Source organism: Lissotriton vulgaris, chromosome 1_2 (assembly GCF_964263255.1).
Source record: "Lissotriton vulgaris chromosome 1_2, aLisVul1.2, whole genome shotgun sequence".
NCBI classification, from domain to species: domain Eukaryota; kingdom Metazoa; phylum Chordata; class Amphibia; order Caudata; family Salamandridae; genus Lissotriton; species Lissotriton vulgaris.
The window spans coordinates 359,231,523-359,252,802 of record NC_141686.1 but is presented as its reverse complement, the minus strand read 5'-3'; the positions used below and the strand labels follow the sequence as shown (position 1 = coordinate 359,252,802).

The 21,280-nt window shown below is 45.0% G+C and overlaps 1 pseudogene across 1 annotated transcript in view; it reads right to left on the bottom strand.

Annotated features, from left to right (window-relative positions):
- LOC147736843 (uncharacterized) overlaps positions 1–19,959 on the bottom strand; it is a 42,812-nt pseudogene extending 22,853 nt beyond the window's left edge. The window contains exon 1 of the transcript XR_015307583.1: positions 19,825–19,959. The product of XR_015307583.1 is annotated as an uncharacterized LOC147736843 (transcript). The remainder of the gene's footprint in view (positions 1–19,824) is intronic.
- Positions 19,960–21,280: the final 1,321 nt, after the last annotated feature.

The following is a 21,280-nucleotide window of genomic DNA, read 5'->3' as shown; positions in this document are numbered from 1 at the left end:
ATAGGCCTGCTGCGTGAAGAAAGCTACCCTGAAAATAGGGGGAATACACATGATTAGGACACACAATGCCAAGGGAAACACTCACACCACAAGCCAGAAACAGGAACCATCCATGCTCAAGACACGGACACAAACAGCCAGGGTAGTAGATAACTCAGTTAGGGAGGGGGAATGTTAGATTCGGATTAATTTATAGAAAGGGCCCGCTCTTAGGAGTCCAGCACACCAGAGAACAACTGTTGCCTGCACTACCTAAATCTAGGCCTGGGAGGTAAATAACGTTCCGCTCGCGGAATTTGGGGAATTTGGGTAATTTCACATTCCGCGAAGAATGCGAAATTGCCCGAAATTCTGCGTTCCGCGACTTTGCGAAATATTTTGCTTTTTCGCGTTCTCAAATGCGTGTTCGCAAGATATTTCCCCCCGAGCACGCAAACAGTGATTGCAAACAGTAAAAAAGCATCACGAACAAGCAATTCTGCTTGTTCGCATTTCTGCATGTTCACAGAGATTTTTTACCGTTCCGCGGAGATTTGCGTAACGCAATTACGCAAATTCCACCCACCACTACCTATATCATCATAAAAGACTTGTTACGGTTACAGAGTGACACTTTATCAGATCAACAGAGTTGTCATCTGTATTCCTAGCACTTACCGTGATGGAAACACCAGACATGGAACAAGCTTCAAACACACCAGGAAGATTGCAACAGAAAAATCATCATGAGGTCCCAGGATCCAATACCTAAAGAAACAAGTCACATGCACACACTCAAACACAAATAAATGTCGGGTTAAGCCTGGTATAAGCGAGATTCCACAGGAGCGAAGAGGAATTTCCCCCAACTTCCAGAAAACAGCACCCGGAATGCAAATATTAAACACACTCACAGAAGGCTGTTCCCTAAAAGTATGGAAATAAACCATAGAGTGTCCACCACTCTTTCCCAGAAGATGATGATAGAGAATTCTGTAATGGGATGACTGGAGAGACTGGCACTGTAAACAAAAGAATATCTTTTATAGAAAAGAATCCATGAATTATAACAAAACCTTTTAAACATTAATGTATGTTCAAATCAGTGCTCCACTTACCCCAGTGTGTCCCCGAAGGTCTTGGAAAACAGCAGAGAAGAGCCTCCACAATGAATGAGTGAAAGTTGAGGGCGTCTTCAAATGTTTAATACATTCTGTTGTTGGGACTTGGTGGAATAAGATACTCTCATACAGCCATTCATACAAAATAGAATAAAGGAATCAAATGGTGGGTAAAAAAACTATTGAGGGAGTAGATCCAAAATACTGAAAATGTGGAAGTGGAATGAATGCCAAAGCTTAGGAGTTGTCGCTGTGTGAGATACTGCTCAAGAGAGAAATAGAGCATCAATCACATTAAAGGACTCCTTAAGTGTTCCACATAAAAAAAGAGCTGCATGCCTCAAAATAGTGAAGGGATAATTAATAGCTATTATGTTTATCTGGCTCTGTAGGGAATATGGAGCAGAACAATCAAGAGTAGTAAAAGGGTGAGGCGGGTAGAGGCGAGTCGTCCGGCTCCGTGGACCTGGAAGAGCGGAACAAACTCACACTCGGAAGGCAGGGGTGAGGTACACTGTCCAGCTCCAGGGTCACTGAGAGCGGAACAGCTACACAGTCGGAAGGAGGCGTGAGGTGCGCCATCTGGCTCCAGGGGGCAGCGAGAGCAGACCAGCCACACACTCGGGAGGAAGGGGAGGTGTGCCGTCCGGCTCCAGGAGTCAGCAGGAGCGGAACAGCCACACACTAGGGGGGGAAGAAGTGAGAAGCGCCGTCCGGCTCCGGAAGGGCAACAGGAGCGGAACACGCGACTGACTCACTGGGGAAAAGAAAATCTTCAGAGGCGAGAAAGATCCGGTAATCAAAACGATACTGCTGGAATCTCCTAATATGAGGTAATAGAAATTTTCAGGTAGCTAATGTGTCCCCCACTCGCACCCTATCCATGCGGCTTTGACCCCTTCTATAGCCGCGACGGAAACCGTGCACGCCTGCGGGTTTTCCTGCTATCTTTCCTCGGGCCCACGGGGGAGACGGAGACTGCGGTCCGGCATCCAGACGAGGCGGTGAGGAATGCAGAGGATCCCGACCAGAGCCCTAAGTCGAGAGAGCAAGGTCCGAGGTATCCGGAGGCCCACCTGTTCCGAAGCGCATGCGTGGTAGCGTGATGCGTAGCAGCCAGATGTCGTAGCAGTCCAGTCCAGTCCAGTCCAGTTTCCGAGGCCTTCAGTTTCTTGCTTCCCGGTGAGTACCGTTGTTGGGAACGCATCTAGACGGGTTCATTAATTTGTGCCCGGTCAAGACAGGTCTGGGTACACAGACCTGGTCCAGACGTGTTCACTTAGGTGAATACGGTCCGACGTGTCTCTTTATGGGACCGGTATTGTCTGTACTGTTTTAGCAGTGCATCTAGTAATCCAGTATTCTAGTATTGTATCTCGAGATTTTCAGAATTTGTGTTTTCTATGTACCAGGTAATTTCAGTCTGACATGTTTCAATGTGTTTTAATGTCGTGGTATGAATGATTGTTTGCTGTTCATTACTGTGTTTATTGTGTTCACGTCCGAATCACTCCAATCATGCCACTGTTCTCGAAATTACGTCAGATAGGAACTAGGAAAGGGATACTCGAAGAAGCTGTTCCCGTCCCTCCTAGGGACACTCCAGGATATTTTATGTACCACAAGCACGGCTTAGATGCCGTACTGTATCTAGATTTATGGGTGGACTACACTAAGGACCTGGAAGAGAAGTATAGATGGCCTGTCTCAGGGACATGGGTTGCTGAATGCATCATGAGAGTAGAAGAAGCATTGTGGAAAAAGAAAGCCAGACAATCCCAGAAAGATGCCATAGAATTGTGGCGTAAAGAATCGCATAGAAGAACAGAAAAAGCAATCAGAAAAGCAGAGAAAAGTAGAGAAGAATCTGAAAAAGCCAGAGAAAAGGAGTTACTAGAAGAAGGAGAACAAGTCAGATTAGAACAATTAGACCGTAAAAGAAACGCACTCATTACAGGCATGTATCCTGTTCTTGCCGAGGGCTTGCCCAAGGCGACCCCGGAAGTACCCCGTAACTTGCCACCACCATTGGTTCCGACTAAACTTCGTCACAAACAGACCGCAGCAGACATTTTCCTTTCTTCCTATTTAGATGATGTAGCTCCAGCATATACCAATGTACACGTACCACCAGATAATAATGTACAGCAACCTCTCCCACCTGTTCAAAACGTACAGCAGTCTGCTCAGCCCGTTCAGTCTGTTCAAGACACTTTACCCCCACCCGCTCAAGACTCGACTTCTTCATCCATTGCCACTTCTCATCCTGTCACCACTGTCCCGGTTACAACTATTCCTGTCACTACTACTACTGTTCTTCCTGCTGTCAGTCCTTACAATGCTTTCGCTATACCGACAACCCAGAGTCAGCCTACTTTACTTGCACCTACTTTTCAATTTATGACACCAACAACACAGCTAGTTGATAGTTACGCTTCCGCTTCAGGAGGCGCCGTAGGAGGTCAGCCTGTCACCCCGCCTCAAACAAAACGAATGACATACAGAGAAGCAGCATTACAACGCACACCGAAAGCTGCGCCTTTCGCGAATCTTAGACAGTACATTACAGATTGCAGATATGACCCAGTACCCGGCGAGGGAGACATGATGTTAATTTCGTTACGTTTACGTCGTGTTGCAAATTATTTGATGCTATTACCTGAAATGACAAACCACCTAGACAATATATATCATTTTATTAGAACAGGGGAGAGACCAGAATGTATTCGCGAGGCCATGGCACATCAGAAGGTTGAGACACAAAGTATGATCTTACGATTCCTGATTAATTGTTTGATAAGGGAACGAGATCGGCCAGGTGCTGTTAAAGAAGAGATGGATGTACTGATGAAATGGAGTAATAATATAGCAGATTGTAAACATGATAAACAAAATTGCATAGATGCCATGTACAGAAAGATCCGTAAAGAAATCGTAACAATGCATGACAGAAAGAAGGCTGAAAGGGAAACCGAGTCCGACAAGAATGAATCCTCAGAGGAGGAGAATTTAGATGATACAACAGAAAATCAAGGCACAATAGCGTACGTAGGTAGAGTGAAACTCCCTAAACAGTATTCCTTTGACAGACCTTTTGACAGACCCATTCGTCTAGAAAACAAGAAACGTTTCCTTTCTCCCATACCAGAACAATGTTCTCTTGAACATGTATTTCAAGACACTGATAAAATATTGAAAGAAAGAATAGGTTACCATGAACTTAGTACCATGCGTGATCAGGAACTAGCACGGTCAGCAGTCCAATGGGCTGGAAATGACAGTATATATAAAGATGATTCAGTAGCGCAAACATTTTTGAGTCTTACTCCAGACGAACAGCGACTAGCTGGTATATACATGATCCAACATCTCATTACACTATATGAAAATCAGCAATCCGATCCAGGTCCATTGTATAATATATTGCAAGACTTACTCCTGAGAAGGTGGAGAGGCCTAGGTACCGATTTAATTAGTACCATTCTAGAACAACGTCACAAATACAGAACTTTCCTGACTCCACATTTTGTTTCTGTTCCACCCCCAGTAAGACAGCCATATCACCTAGACAGACAGAATCCCTTACGAGAAGTTCATCCCGTCCAGATTCCAGGGGGTACGCTTCAACGCGTATTCGTATACACTCCATTGACCAAAATGGAATTATTAGAAATGAAGAAAATAGTACCTTGTCACGATAAAGATCCGGCAGGTTTTCACCGTGAATTAAAACACATGTTACTCATGGGAGACTATACGTATCCCGACATTCTTAAAATGCTAAAGGTATTGTTGCCAGCAGGAATTTACGAAAAACTGAAAGAAAAAGAATGGGAGGTGGGAGATAAAAAGATTATTTGGACTGAATTAGAAGACGAAGAAAATACACGAACTCCAGGTATAGGTCTTGGGGACAAAACTAAAGCATTACCAGGATTATTAGTACAAGTCTTGCCTAGATTATTGTCAGTTAAAAAGGAAGACTGGGATGCAATCTCAGCCTGCAAACAGAAACAAGACGAAGACACTAGTGATTTTTATTCTAGATTCGAGAAATGTTTCATTATTAATAGTGGCCTGAAAACAAGTAGCGAATCATATCCACATCTTTTTGTGACCAAATTAGTTGAGAATTCCTTACCACAGGTTAAAAACAGAGTATTGAAAGTCGAAAGCACATGGTAAGCAAATACGCCTTCCCAAATGTTACAAATGTTACAGTATCACCAGAACAGGATTAGAGAGGAACACGATCATGAACAGAGACGTATGAAAGACACAAAAATGAAAGTACTAGTTGCCCAGTCCGTCCCAGCAGATGGTCAGAAGAGGGGTAACACACAGACTAATCATTCTGCAGCGCCTGTTAAAGGGAATTGCAATTATTGTAAACAGCCAGGTCACTTCATAAATGAATGTGCCGTTCTAAAATACAATATTGCTACAGGCAAAACGAAAGAAAGACCGCGTCCGCCTAGACCAGAACACGTTCCACAGAATACGACACAGAATACGCAACCTCCACAGAATGTACAACAACAGACAGTAGCTGTACCCCAACCCCAACCCATTGCCGCAACGCAACATGTCACACAGCAAATGTACCAGTATGCACAGTCAGATTACCCCGATTATCAGCAGTATACATGAAACAGCCTAGAGAGGGAGGTTGGCTTGCCTCTTATCGAGGTTCCTGTAGATCAAGATGGTCCCTATGTACATAGTCAGGTATTAGGGAAAGACAGAAAATTTTTGATTGACACAGGGGCGAGCAGAACTATCATTAGTCATGACGAGGTTCCAGGGGCACCCCTCTCAGGCTCACAGAATGTTTCCCTTGGATTTTCAGGAAAGCCTATTGTTAACGAAGTATCAAAGCCAGTTCCCCTTGCAGTTGGTCCATTGTCCCGTACTACTGATTTATTACTTACGAAATCATGTCCAGAAAACTTGCTTGGTATTAAAACGCTGAAAGCTCTAGGAGCGGTAATATGTTGTTCTCCGGAAGGAGTGAGATTATTTTTACGTGACTTTAAGGGTCATTATGTGTTGAGAGATTTTGATCCAAGATTGAAAAATGTTCCACAGCATTTATGGGCGCAAGGTCCAACTGATGTAGGTTGTATGCACATTACTCCCTATCGTGTCACACTCAAGCAAGGTGTTGTACTGCCCCGAATCCGACAATATAAATTGCCACCTGAGGCTGTAGCAGCCTTACTGAAAATTATTGACGAACTCATTGCCCAAGGAGTAGTTGTTGAAACTGACTCCAATGTATGTAATTCTCCAATCATTCCGATTCTTAAACGAACTGACCCAAATGCACCTCTAGTCTACAGATTGGTGATCGATCTTCGAGAACTCAATAAATGCATCGTACCACAGTACCCAGTAGTCCCAGATATTTCATCACTATTGACTGCCATTGATTCCGAAGCTGCGTTCTTTACTGTAATCGATCTTAAGAACGCCTTCTTTAGTGTCCCCATTCATCCCGAAAGCCAATACCTTTTCGGGTTCTGTTTAAATGGCCGAAGCTTCAAATTTGCACGTGCACCTCAAGGGTTCACGGAAAGTCCTAGTATTTACAGCCAAGCACTGAAAAGACAACTAGACAGTATTCACATGCCTACTGACACTGCTCTACTGCAGTATGTTGATGATCTGTTAATCACAGCACGGACCGAACGTGATTGCGAGCGCGCGTCACTGACAGTCTTGTATTTTCTGGCCGAAAAGGGGCATAAAGTGTCCCCTTCGAAGCTACAATTCTGTGCCCAGCAAGTGGTATACCTTGGACACTTGCTGTCCAAGAGGGGTAGACAGTTGACACCAGATCGTATCCAGTTAATTGCACATCTGCCACAACCCAAGACACAAAAGGAAGTACGGGCTTTTATTGGCCTCACTTCGTACTGCAGACAATGGATTCCCCAATATGCATTTCTAGCCAAGCCACTCATACAGTTGACAACACAGGAGGCAGCGACTTCGACTGTCCTCCCTTGGACTCAGGAACATACGCAAGCTTTTAATGACTTGAAGAAAGCTTTATGTCAAGCACCAGTTTTAGCGACACCATGTTACAGCAAACCCTTTACACTTTTTGTCACAGAACGCGATGGCACAGCATTATCTGTTCTCACACAAGATCAAGCAGGACACCATAAGCCTTGTGCTTATTTTTCTAGTACATTGGATCCAGTAGCCCAGGCCTTGCCTGCGTGCTTAAAATCAGTTGCAGCAACAGCTCTAGCTATCAGACAAAGCGATTCAATAGTGTTAGGACATCCCTTGACAGTACAGGTCCCACACTCCGTACAAGTTCTTCTGAACCGAACCCAGACTCAACACTTGACCATAGCACGACTGACAGGTTATGAACTGACACTGTTCCAGCCACACATAGAAATCAGACGCTGCAACATACTCAATCCTGCCACATTGTTACCCTCGAGTACAATTGATCCAGCACCACATGACTGTGTAGAAGTCATTAATACAGTGACAAAGCCCCGACAAGACTTGACAGACATTGCATTGCCCGACCCAGACCTGACACTTTACGTGGATGGTTCATGCATGCGAACAAGCACAGGAGCGTTAGTGGCCGCATATGCAGTGACCACTGAAACTGAAGTCATAGAAACTCATCGTATTGACACATTATCTGCCCAAGCTGCAGAGCTCATCGCTCTGACCCAAGCCTGTATACTAGCCAAGAACAAGAAAGTAAACATATACACAGATTCACAGTATGCATTCGGAGTCGTTCACGACTTCGGTGTTCTTTGGGAAGAGAGAGGTTTTTTAACTTCTCACGGTACCAAGATCCAGCATGGTCCCCTCATTCAAGCCCTGCTAGAAGCAATACACTTGCCTACAGCCATAGCCATTATGAAGTGCAAAGCACATACTAAAGTCACCGACACTATTTCCCAGGGCAACGACCTGGCAGATCGAACAGCCAAACTTACAGCTCAGACAGACCTACCGATTAACATGACAAAGACTGAAGTAACTTCACTGACACATTGCCTGACAGTTAAGGATCCCACACTAGATGTACTCGACATACAGACACATGCAACCCCAGACGAAATCAAGAAATGGACTGAACAAGGAGGGATCCAGACAGATCAGGGATGGATGACGAAGGGAAAAGCCACATGGTTCCTCCCCGACTCTATGGTTCAAATCATCATTAACACAGCACATAGTCCAGCACACTTAGGAGAGAAAGCCATGTTAGACAGTTTACAGAATCTTTGGTTTAATAAACATTTACGAGCAGCAGCGAAACAGAAAGTGCGTACCTGCATGATCTGTTGTCAGTTCAATCCAGGCAAAGGTGTTCCCGTGGAACAAGGTGGATTCCATCCTCCTGACCATCCTTTTGAAGTCCTCCAGATGGATTATATCCAGATGGACAGATGCCGAGGATTCAAGTATGTCCTCGTAGTCGTATGTGCTCTTTCCCGATGGACAGAAGCATATCCAGTCCCCGATTACACTGCTGTAACAACTGCCAAACAGCTGGTCCGTGAGTTTTTCCCACGATATGGTTTGCCCCGTGTCGTGTACTCTGATAATGGACAGCCATTCTCGTCCGAGCTTATGAAACAGGTATCACTCCTGTTAGGCTAGCAGTGGAAGTTCCACTGCGTCCGACATCCCGAAGCCGCAGGTCTCGTTGAGAGACATAATCAAACCCTGAAAACACGCTTAGCAAAAGTCTGTGCAGAAAAAGGCGTAGATTGGATAGTAGCCCTGCCAGTTGCCCTCTTTTACATGCGAATGGTAGCTCATTCTAGAACAGGATTGTCCTCGTATGAGATTGTTTTTGGTCGTCCCCCGAATATGTGGGGTACGCCTATGCCCAGACGAATTACAGATGTTGAAAGTACTATGCTGACAGATTACTTGGCCTCCTTGATGTCTGCACTACAATCTTGTCGTTCACAGGTCGCGGCTGCCTTCCCAGACAACACCCAAGTAAAACCGCATGAAGTCGTCCCCGGCGAGTTTGTTTATGTGAGAAATTTCGACAGGAAATGTCCGCTGGAACCCAGATGGAAGCAGCCAAAGTTGGTGTTGATGTCAACGAGGACCGCAGTCAAGCTGGAAGGTCGCAAGGGATGGCTGCACTCCAGCCACATTAAGAAATTTCACGGACTGTGTCCAGAGACTCCGATTAAGGAATGCCCACTTTTAGATACTGACTCTAAACTCCCCCTGCTAGAGAAAACTCCCCAACAGGAGTATCGTTCCAGGTTGAGGTCTAGTAAGTCAGACAGCGTTTAATTGTTTAAGTCCCCTTCGGGTGAAGCGGTTAGACAGGTTTCTGACATAAATAAGATAGACCCAAGTAGTCAGAGAGATAGGCGTAGCGAAAAGAGGAAACAGTACTGTAAAGTTTTGCACAGCAGATGCATTATCGCATTAATTTTCATGTTTCTTCTGAGTCTTACGATCATATGCATAAGTTTAATGCTACATGTTTTCTTTCCTCTTGATTCTCATGTACATGCTTCCTCTAATGATACTGTAGAGCACACTTTTAGTGACCTGCCTCCCCATGAATTATCCTATCGTTTAGCAATGCGCAACAATACATTCATCCGTATGTTACACCATTCTCACCAGACCAGCAATGCCACCAATTGCTGGGTATGTGGCCGACTCCCTCCCTATCAGAAATACAAGGGAGCTCTGCCCCTCTTTCCTTATCCGTTCACACAAAATGGTTCGTGTGGTGCATGGTTTACTTTAATGTCTTCCCTAGATAGTAAGTCCAAGGTTTCCCAAGGCAATTGGATATGGGGGAACCTGAATACAGTTATGAATAAAATATGTTTCCCAGACAAGGAAGGTCTTCCCCAAAGGACAGGGACCGATCTAGAAAATGAAGTGTATGGATTAGGTAATTTTACACTTAACCTCATGATCCTGAATGTGCAGTCTGAGACTAATTCGGACTTGCCGTTTATTACAGTTTTGCCAGTAAAAGGTGAATTATGCGTCAGAAAGAATGGTTCAGTACATCTAGGACACAGTGATTGTAATACTGTGGTCGAATTCAGTGATAAAGGAAAGTCTACTTTCAAAGCTTCCCGCCATTCCTATTTCATATGTGGTCAAACAGCTTATGTACGTCTGCCATTAGATTGGGATGGGACGTGTTATATTGCGTTCCTATTGCCACCTGTTTTCCTAGCCCCGCCTGATTATCATAGAAATCCACATCTTGTGCATGTAAGACAGAAGAGAGATCTTCCTCCCGTTATTGATTATTCTGAATCATCATGGGATCAGTATAAGGATTATATTAAAGGATACTTTTGGTTCATAGGTCCTGTTCAAAACAGTAAGATAATTCGAAGATTAACTAGAACATTGGAAGGAGTAGTGAACGAGACTACTTTTGCTTTAGGTAACCTGACCGAAGAGCAGTCTGCTATGAGACTTGTTGTCCTTCAAAATCGCCTTGTCCTTGACGTCATCCTGGCCGATAGGGGCGGGGCTTGTAGAATCATCGGATCCAGTTGTTGCGTGTTTATTCCTAATAACGCGCCATCCGTGTATAAGGCCATAGCAAGGCTCCATACCATAGCTCATCAGATACACCAGAATCCAGACACCTGGACTTGGTCCGGTTGGCTATGGAGTGTGATATCCGCCTGGGGATGGAAATTGTTATTATTCCTAGGAATAATATTGGTCATAGTATTCAGTTGTTGTCTCGGTCTGCAATGTGGGCCAGCGATTTGCGGCTTGTGCGCCACAGCTTGTATTCCCCGTCCAAATACACGTTCCAGAATAAAGAAAGAAGAACAAATGATGCTTTACGAACACATAGATGGTCTGATGAATATAGATGTATCCTAAAGGGTGTTGTAGGGTCCAAGGAGGGAATGAGGTAGTAGAAATTTTCAAGTAGCTAATGTGTCCCCCACTCGCACCCTATCCATGCACCCATGTTCCTTGTATGTCGTGTAACTTCTGTTCCGTACATGCTAGAAAGACGCATATACTTTTGCGTCTATCCTTAACATGTCAGCTATCCAGTCATGCAAGAAAATCCCGTTAATTAGGCTTCTAGGCCTATGGTGCCAACGTCTTTACATGGTGCACTTCTGAATCTCGCACACGCTTTCTCCATGTTTCCTGGCCCAGTCGAGCTAGGCCCTTAAACGAGGCCCCGAGCCTCATCTCTCCTGTATCCGAAAGCTGTATGCATCCCTGACCCCTGCCTTTCTTCCTGCCAGCGAAGCGGTGCCCGGCTCGGCCTGCTTGCCTGCCAAAATCGTATCTTGCCTACAGTTATCTGCTCAGCCTCCTCGAAAACACATTCCAGTCTAGTGAAATAGGTAAACATATTCTCGGCTGCAGAGCAAAGGGCCCGGCCTTCCTGTCCTCCTTGCAAGTGATTTACTGAACCCGTTACCACGGTAGGCCCATGGCTCCGCACATTACACCAAGACACGTATGCACGCACTAGCATTCAGTATTGAACGGCCTCTGCCCGAGAGACCTTTTACTTCAGACACTACATCCTCCAAACATGAGATACCAGATATGTTATAGGTACAGGTTGCCCTGACACCCCAGACACCAGTCTCCTCCACTAGTGCTAAAGTCAAAGCCCCCAGTTCTCCCCAGTTACACGTCATGCTCAGTTGCGCGCGCATCCAGGTCATAGGTTTCTGCTGATCCTGCAACTTTCTCTATGCATCCACCCACATGTGACGTTTCTTGTGACGTTTCTCTGACATGTACAGTGCACGCCCATGTGTACGCCTTTTTACACGCCTCCTGTTACGCACATGTGTTCTTATCTCTCTCTTTTCACCTGTTACGCCTACTGTATTGGTTTCAATTGTACCATTTTACTATATATAATGTGTAATGCTAATAAAACGTTGATTGTCCCTTCCTGAACCTTAGTGGTGATGGAACATGATATCCGACCCTCGAGGATCTTTCATTAAAGCCCGTATGACTCAGATCCCACGGACTCTGCCTCTCATTTGATGAGCTTCCTTATTGCTATTTAATTGTATGGAAAAATGATACGGTAAAATTAATTTACCACAAATACAGGGCGCTAGGCAGGACTCGAAGAGGAACTCGGAAGCAAAGAAAGGGGGCGTGGTCACGTCCAAAGAACAGTAAGCCAAGCAGCGGCTTACATTGGAGACAGCTTTTTACGTCGACTGGGGATCGTCTGTAAATTACCAAAAGGTTAGATCATACATCCTATCCCCTAACTATCGTCTATTCCTAACAATAAATGCACAGCTGAGAGCATGCACTCCAGCGAAGGACGATGCCAGAGCAGCTGGTGCGTTGCACTCATCAGATAAACAATGCATAGCAGTAGCCGTTATCCTATATAACACACACAACACACCTGGACCCCCTCAGAATGTGCCATCCAATTGGAATTTATAGTCCCTTCTATAAGAATAGGATAAGGTATCTAAACACAATGGGCCAGATTCACATAATTAACATAAGTCAAAATCCTAAACTTACTACCGTTTTGGTATTCACAGAAGGCACTTACTCATTTTGGTTTTCACAGAAGGCACTTACTCATTTCAGTATTCACAGAAGTCATTTAGGAGTCTTATAGTTAGTATTCCTAACTTTACTACTCCTTAACTGAGAAAAATCCTAACTTTAACACTTTCGGTATTCACAGAAGGCATTTAGGAGTCCTAAAGTTATGACTCCTAACTTTAGGACCGTAATGACTGAAATTCAAATACCGTCCTCAAAAGCGTTACGAACCCCAACTTTACTCAGCACATCACTAGACCCACCCACACCGCCAAACACTTCCTGGCCTCTCTCTTCTCCACACTAAACAACATCAGAGTCAACAAACCAATGCCTATCACCTGAACTGACAGCGCCCTTTTGAGTTTCAAGCTCACCATCCTAGATTACAGGAGATCCACCACCTCTGGACAGGCGGCCGCGGCTAGAAGAACATCTCGGAGAAGGACTGGGCATCGGCCCTCTCAATACGTCTCCCCAAGCACACCAGCAACCTAACGGAAGACATCAAGAACTTCAATGAATAGATCACCACCTGCACCAACAACCTGGCCCCCCTCAAGCACATAAAAATCAAGATCACAAAAGCAAACCAGCTGGTCCACAGAAGAACTGTAGATTGTGATGCAGCACTGTAAGCACCTGGAAAGCAAGTGGAGAATGATCCAAGACACCGCAGACAATGACGTCTTCTAATCTGTCCAGACATGCCTCCACCTGCATGTCTGAAATGATAAGTGAACAGCCCACACCAAACGCATCGAAGCCAGCAACAACAGCACCAAATAAATCTTCTTCATAGTCAGCCACCACCAGCAACATCTCCCCTTAAAAGACCCAATGCAACAAACTCTGTAACTTCTTTTGGAAGACGATCACATCCACCTTCACCAACTTCAACCGGCAAACTGACTCCAGCAACTTCGCAGCAAGTCTTCTAATCTCAGCTGAAGAATGGAACTTGACCATGTAGAACGCCATCTCCATAAAAGAGACTGCTGCAACCAGGAATACCATCTACTGTGGGGCACCCTAGAGCCTTGCCCCCACCACACTTTCAACAAAGGTCTAACCACCGTCAGTGACGTCCTCACTACCATCCTGAAAGACTCCATCAATGCGGTCTTCTTCCCAGAAACCCGGAATCAGGCAGCTGTCACAGCCCTGCTGAGTAAACCCTCTGGGGACCTCACCAAACTCTCCAACTACTGACTAATCGCCCCCCTATCATACATGGCCAAAGTCCTAGAGAAAACCATCAAGAAGTGTCTGACCAGCTACTTCGTGAACCACCAGCTCCTCAAGGCCACCCAGAGCACGGAAACAGAGCTCATTGAACCTACCTACACCATTTGCATGATCCTAGACAGAGGAGAGGGTAAGGCCGTCATACTATTGAACCTCTTGGAGGTGTGTCACATGATACCACATCTCATCCTCTTCAGGTGCCTTCACAAGGAGGAGATTCAAGGACCTGCATGCAATTGATCTGCTCCTTCCAGATAAAAAGAACTTCGACAGTTAACCTGGCATCATACTCCTTGGAAACCGGAAATCTCATCTGCAGAGCACCTCAAGGTTCACTCCTCAGCAGAACACTATTCATCACTTAAATACCCCACCAGCCAACGCCATCCATATCCACAACATCAATATCCTCTCCTTCACTGACCACACACAACTAATACGGTCCCTCTCTGACTAAATCCACAACACAAGAAACAAGTTCACTTCCCGCATGATAGAAGTAGCCAGAACGATGTCCATGGGACTCCACCATTCAACCTACGACCTACTCCCACCTCCAGCTTGTGCACCAGCAACCTAGAGATCATCATCAACAAAAAGGTGGATATGTTCGCCCAGGTCAATGCCGTCACTGCTTCCACACCCTAAAGAACATTTTCAAATAGCTCCCGAGAATCACCAAAAGACCATCATCCACACACTCATCAACAGTAGTTTGGACTACAGGAACTCTCTCTATGCAGGAATCATCCAATAGCTCACCAGAAGGCTGCAAACCACCCAAAATGCAGCAGCCAGGCACATCCTCAATCTCACACTCAAAACACATATCACACCTCACTAGCTCCAGATACAGAGGCGCCCACAGTTCAAACTCCTTACCCACACATTCAAGACACTACCCAACAAATCCCTGCCTACATTAACAACTGCATATCCATCCATCAACCCCCTATGCACCTCTGTTCAGCCAGAATCATACTCAGACACATCTCATGCATACACAGAAACAGATCCAGGTCAACTCTTCTCATACATCACTCCTACAATGTGGAACGACTTCCCTCAACACATCAGAGCCTCCTCCTCATTTCTTGAACTAAGCAAGAAGTTGAAGACATGGCTCTTCAAAAACATGTCTAGAGCTGGGACAGATTGAGGTGGTCTTGGGTGCAAAATTAATGCAGCTTAAATCTTTTTTCAATGTATTATTATTAGGAATTTGTTAGACCCAGCGGTTGGTGTGCATCTAAGCCAGGCAGAATCCACTGTCCTAGATAGGATGAGGATGATACACTTGTCTGATAACCTGCGCTCGCCCTTGGATAGCTTGGCACAGAGCAGTCAGGCTTATCCTCAGGGTCAAAGTGTAAAGTGTTGGAACAACCCTCAACCTCGCAACACTCTGTGGACGCTACAAAAAGACTCCATACAGTATGTATACAACACTGGTCTTTGCATTCCACGCACATTGAAATCACAACAACATACACATTGCATATATATTTTACAGTTATATCAAATGTTCAAACTCTTCCATTAGCAGCAGAACGGCATTAACATATATATAATTGTCCAAAGCGTTCGCTTGCACCATTATCCCTTCAGCCTTGTAAGCAACATACACACAATACAAGCAATCCCTTCCACATTAAAAGCAACAGAAACATATATCCAGGCTGTTCAGAGGTATTCCACTTTTCCGCTAACACATTTGCATAAACAACAACATTGCCATTATCGCGTACTCCGTATACTTGTAATGGTCAAGAAATCACAGCTTCTCTCTTCACCTTGCGACTTAGCCCCTCCGCCACTCAAACTACACCAGCCAACGATACAGATTGCCCCTGCTGTCGACACTTTGATTAGATTAAGGGACCACCTTAAGAGGAAGGAAAAAGTTACACGTTTTCGTCCATCCAGATTAGGTCCTCTGGCACCTAGTGGCACCTTCACGAGTGCAGGATCACTATCCTCCCCACAGGAAAAATACTGCAACACAAGAAGCTGGCACGCCCCCAATTTGGAGAATGATTTCACCTCCGGCAGAGGTGGGAGCTACAGTTGCTCCAGGGAGCAAGTCATGGGTGCACACAAGGCACGACAAGACCTTTCAGTCACGCTATCCTTAACAACATAGGGCCAGATGTAGGTAAATGAGATTTACCGATTTTTAATTACCGAATTTTACCGATTCGGTAATTAAAAATCAGTAAATCTGAGGGGTGGATATGTAGGAACATCCAGATGTTCCTTTTACCGAATAGGTAAATATCTGTATTTACCGATTCGGTAAATACCGATCGGTAATGCCCCATTCATTCCTATGGGCTTTGAAGCCCATAGGAATGAATGGGGCATTACCGGTCGGTATTTACCGAATCGGTAAATACCGATTCTGACAAGGGTGCAGGGGGTGTCACTTTGACACCCTCTAGCACCCCCAAAAAAAGGTTCGGGGGCCATGTGGCAGGCATACCTGCCCTAAGGGCAGGTCTGCCTGTCATATGGCACAGGTGTGCATGCACACATGTGCATGCACACCAGAATCGTTATTTTACCATCAAATAGTATTTGATGGTAAAATACCGATTCTGTAATGCTTGTGGGACTCAGAAGAGTCCCACCTACATATCAATTTTACCGAATCGAAAAAAATACCGATTCGGTATTTTACAGAATCGGTAAATTTACCGATCGGTAAATTTACCGATTCTGTAAAATACAGGGCCCTACATCTCAAATTGCATTTACTGGTCGGTAACGCCCGAATTCGGCCGTTACCGACCGGTAAATGCCTTCCTACATCTGGCCCCTAGTACCTTGTGGCGTGGGCCTGGAGAGAGGGAGCGAGTGACCTCAGACTGAGGCTGCGATGTCAGGCACTGTTGTCCTCTCAATCTGGTAGTCGGACACAGTCTATGCTGCCAGCTTGGCTATCGGTTGGCTATCGCAGACTGTGCAAACTTCTCACAACACTGCTCAGAAACCTAACGCCTAGTAATACTAAATAGCAGAGGTGTCCGGCTGAAAGCTTGAGCCTCTCAGACTCATTAAACGTCCCCTGCACTCATTGAACTTGTCACTCTATAGCCACCCCAGGTGTGCCACTGAACTTTACCAGCTCACTCTACGGCACAGTCTGATGACTGCACACGTCGGAAGGGTCCTTGTACCAACCGGTGATCATTTCCACATGTTTACCCCTCACCCTGCGCGGTCCTTACGAGCTTGTGGAAACAGGGAGACCTTTTCTATCCCTGGGAACTCGAGCCCTAGGAGAGTGGTTGGGGACCTGGGTCACAACAGTTGCCAATTAGCTGCAGGCCAGCAGCATCCAGGCAAAGTCCCATTCCTAGAGCACAACACAGATAATCCAGGTGCAGCCCCCGCCCCAATAGTTCTTCTTGTTGATGTCCCAGCATCAAACCAGCCTAGTATGTTTCCAATCCCCAAAGCGTCTCTAACTACTAAAGGCAGAGCCCCAGTGGTTATACCCACAATGACCTATGAAGATGAGATCAGTTGAAAAGGCCACCTTTCAAAAGCACGGGCCCTCTCTAAATGTTGTCATGTCTGACATCCTACCCTGGGAGGCTTGATCAGTATCTTTAGTGGGGCCACAACCCTGCCACTTGGAATGCAGGTGCCAATTCCAGCCCCTCTTAATCAACACAGGAAGACCCCTCAGAGTGAGAGGTCTACAGTATACCTTGAGCCCTTGGTTTACGGCTTTCTTATCAGAAATGCACAGATGTAGCCATCCCCCCCAGCAGCCACCTGTGAATTGGAGACAGGTGGATAGGAATACAGAGCCATGAGTACAGACATTCCCACTTTCCCAAAGTGGTATTTCCACCATCATAATGTTTAATTCCCTCACACCGCTGGAGCAGGTTCGCCATTACGAACTCATCGATATCAAACACTATACGGACACTCTTCAGCATACAGGAAATCCAGCTCAAAAGCCTTTCCACAGATCCCTCAGGTCAATCCAATACGAGGAGCAGGCCCTACTGTAACAAACACACTACTCTGTGCCATTCACTACCAGTGTATGTAGAGCACACACACACCTGCCCTACCCTTTACCAACATCGCACCCTGTCCCCAGGGAGTACTCAGATATAGCAAGAGACATGCAGAACCTTGGCAAGCGTCTTCTTAAATGCCAAGCCTAGTAACAGTAACCTACACACACAGGCCCCGTCATGGCCAATCTGTGGCACATTTGAAGAACTACCTCCGTGGGTGGCACAACCAGTTCTGCAGGCCCACGGAGGAGGTGTTGAGTTACATGCCCTAGGTATGTCTTACCTCTAGACAATGGACTTACAGCTAACACAATTTAGCCAATCATGTATACACTAATCATCAGTATGTATAGGACAAGCACATCAATTTGGCACTGAATGGCAGTGTAAAAAGCGATCAAAGTCCTTAGGCTATTACATAGATCAGCGGAAAAACCAGGAGGGACAAAAGCAAAAAAATTAAAAGTTGAGAGAAAGCACCCTAGAAAGGGCCACCTCCAACAGAATTTATTAAGATTGGTATGTTTCATACAAAGGTAACACAGATCTGTGCAGTATGTGCATAAACACATTTATAAAGGAGGACGGTTGGAACCTGGGACCTCTTAACTATCTCACTTGAGCTGAGATTGGTAACCCGAAAATACATTGATCCCTCCCTTTGGATCATTTACACCATTCGGTGATTGGGATTAAATCCCAGATCCAAAGCTATGAAGTTGGTTCAAGTATTGGTACCACTGAACAGCACATTCCTCCTATAACACTTGAAGACTCACATTCACGTCACACTTAAATCACATTTTTAGCTCCTAAAATGTAATTCAACTTTTGGCAATTATTGTTCCTTCTTTCTGTCTTTCTTTCACATTTTGGCCGATATCTATTAAGTACTTTTCTCCATCCTTCGTGTGTTTTCTCTCTCTATCCCTTTTATGTCTCTTCTCTGACCTCTTCTTGCGTTTTCTGCTTGCTCATCTTGTTCTCCCCTTCCTGCTGAAGTGACAACTAGAGCAGAATGACTATATGAGTCTCTTGGAATACTTCATGTAGACTCCTATATCATAGCACAATCCTCATCAACACACCGTTGATGAGAGTGTGAAGCATCCTCTTGCAGCATTGTCATACAAGTAGCCCAGGGTGCTTGCGGCAGTCACATATTTGAAAGTTGTGCTGAAGTCTCACTCAAAGCTGCCTAATTCTTCCAAACTATGGGGAAGAACTAGAACTTCACATGTGACTTTGCTTAGACGTCTACAGAGTGCCGAGAAGTCCCTGACTATTCTGCACCGAGCAGACCCTCTTACAACAAGTGATCATAAAGATTTTGGTACTGTGAGGAGAGGCCAAGAAGAGTGACTGACAGTCCCGCCAACGTCTGCTAAGACAGACACAATTGAAAAAGACACACTGTAGACTCGCCTCATACACACACACACACAGCCTGTAAAGACAACTCTACCCTGTTCAGATGCACACACATCCAACCTGCAGAGGTACATTAAAAACACAGACACGTACGTTCCACTGCTTGAAGATGCATTGTAGTGACACAGAGTGCTGTAAAGTGCAGTGTGAACAGATGTGTCACAGTCCAGTAATATGCAGTGCAGCATGCACAGATTTCTCATAGTGCAGTGAAATGCAGTGCAGTGTGCACATATTTCTCACAGTGTATTAAGATTCAGTGCAGTGCACATATCCTCTCTTTAAAACAAATGATGATGACAAACACCCCCAGGGCCAGATGGAAAGCCCCCCCCAGAGGTCCCTGAATAGAAGAGCCTGGCTACTGGCAGAGATTTCCTCCAGGATTATTCAGTCTACTTCTACAATCACAGCACAGGGTGCTGACATTCTCCTACCTGGGCAGAAACCTGTGCAGACATTTCCAGGCTCTCTCCTCCTCCTATGGCTGGGGTGGGGCAGGTGCAGATTTAGGATCAGGAGAGGTGGGGGGGCTGTGAGGGTCTGAAGATGAAGATAACTGCACAGACAGACAGGGCGTCCTTCCTCCTCTGCAGCAGGCTGGACACAGAGGGAGAGGCAGGAAGTGACGTCAACATCTGCTGCTTGTACTGTCTCTGCCACCGCTGACCTGGAACAGGAAACACTTCTCCCTTTCATACAATGTGCTCATTGTATTAATCTTAGCAGGCGAGGCGCGCCCTCTGCTGGCTACTTAAAGAACCATCACATCCGGTCGAGTGAATATACACAAAAAAGCATTTTGTGGCAGGAAATATCTGGGTGTTTAGAAGTCACAGAAATGAATGTTTTTAAGAGACACACAGTCCTTGTACAGGGTCTCACCCTTGGTTGATGCTGTAAAAAAGTATTTACAGCTTGTCTTCATATGACAATCTTCAAAAGAATGATGCAGAGGACTACAGAGTATTTACAGAGATTGTCAAGTGGAAGTGGCAGTTTATATTTCATTAAATATGAGAATATGTGTTAGTGGTGCAATTAAACTTGTCAGCTTATTCATTTTTAATTTTGTTTTTGAAACACTTTATTGAACGGGTTTTTCAAATGCACATCATGGTACATAGCAAAGTAAATAGAGAAAAATACCATGCAACTTTAAACACCAGACCAAATACTGTGTGGCATAAGTCATATGTCAAAGTGAAAATTAAAAGAACAGATTTTTCCTAATCTTTCTATGTTTTTGGGTTATTTCTTATCATAGCCGCCAAGGTTTCAGATTGCTATGATTGACATTTCAATGACTATGAGTGACACTTTCTGGACAGTATTTTGAAGCAAAGAAGAAAAGGAAAGCATATAAATATCAGACATTACACCCATCTGAGCAACAAGAAATTAAAAATTAAGTGCTGCAAAGCATCAGAAATGGAAGGGCACCAACCTAGTGCCTTAGCAAAATAAAGTCAGAGTCACAACACTACTGTTAACTGCTGCAACTAGTCAAAATAACTAAAACACTCCAAAAACCATTTATAAGCAATAGCTGTTTGTTTGTTTTTCAGAGTTTTATATAGCGCGAACTTGACCCGGTATTGGGTATCAGAGCACCTTACATAGCACCAGTTGCGTTGCATGAGGACACATTCATCATTTTTGGTAGGCATTAAGTAATTTTCTCAGAATGACAGGATGTTCAGCTTCATTGCCGAGACTCGAACCCAGTTCCCCAGATTCGAGGGCGACCGCCCCAGCCTTTAGGCCAACTATGGTTTCACCATTATTTTTCGCCATGCATGCCATGGTGTAAAGCTGTTCCTGTGACTGATGGAGCTAAATCTGTTTGTCTATTTCTGTATTACACATGCAACACAAATGGTGTCATTCATA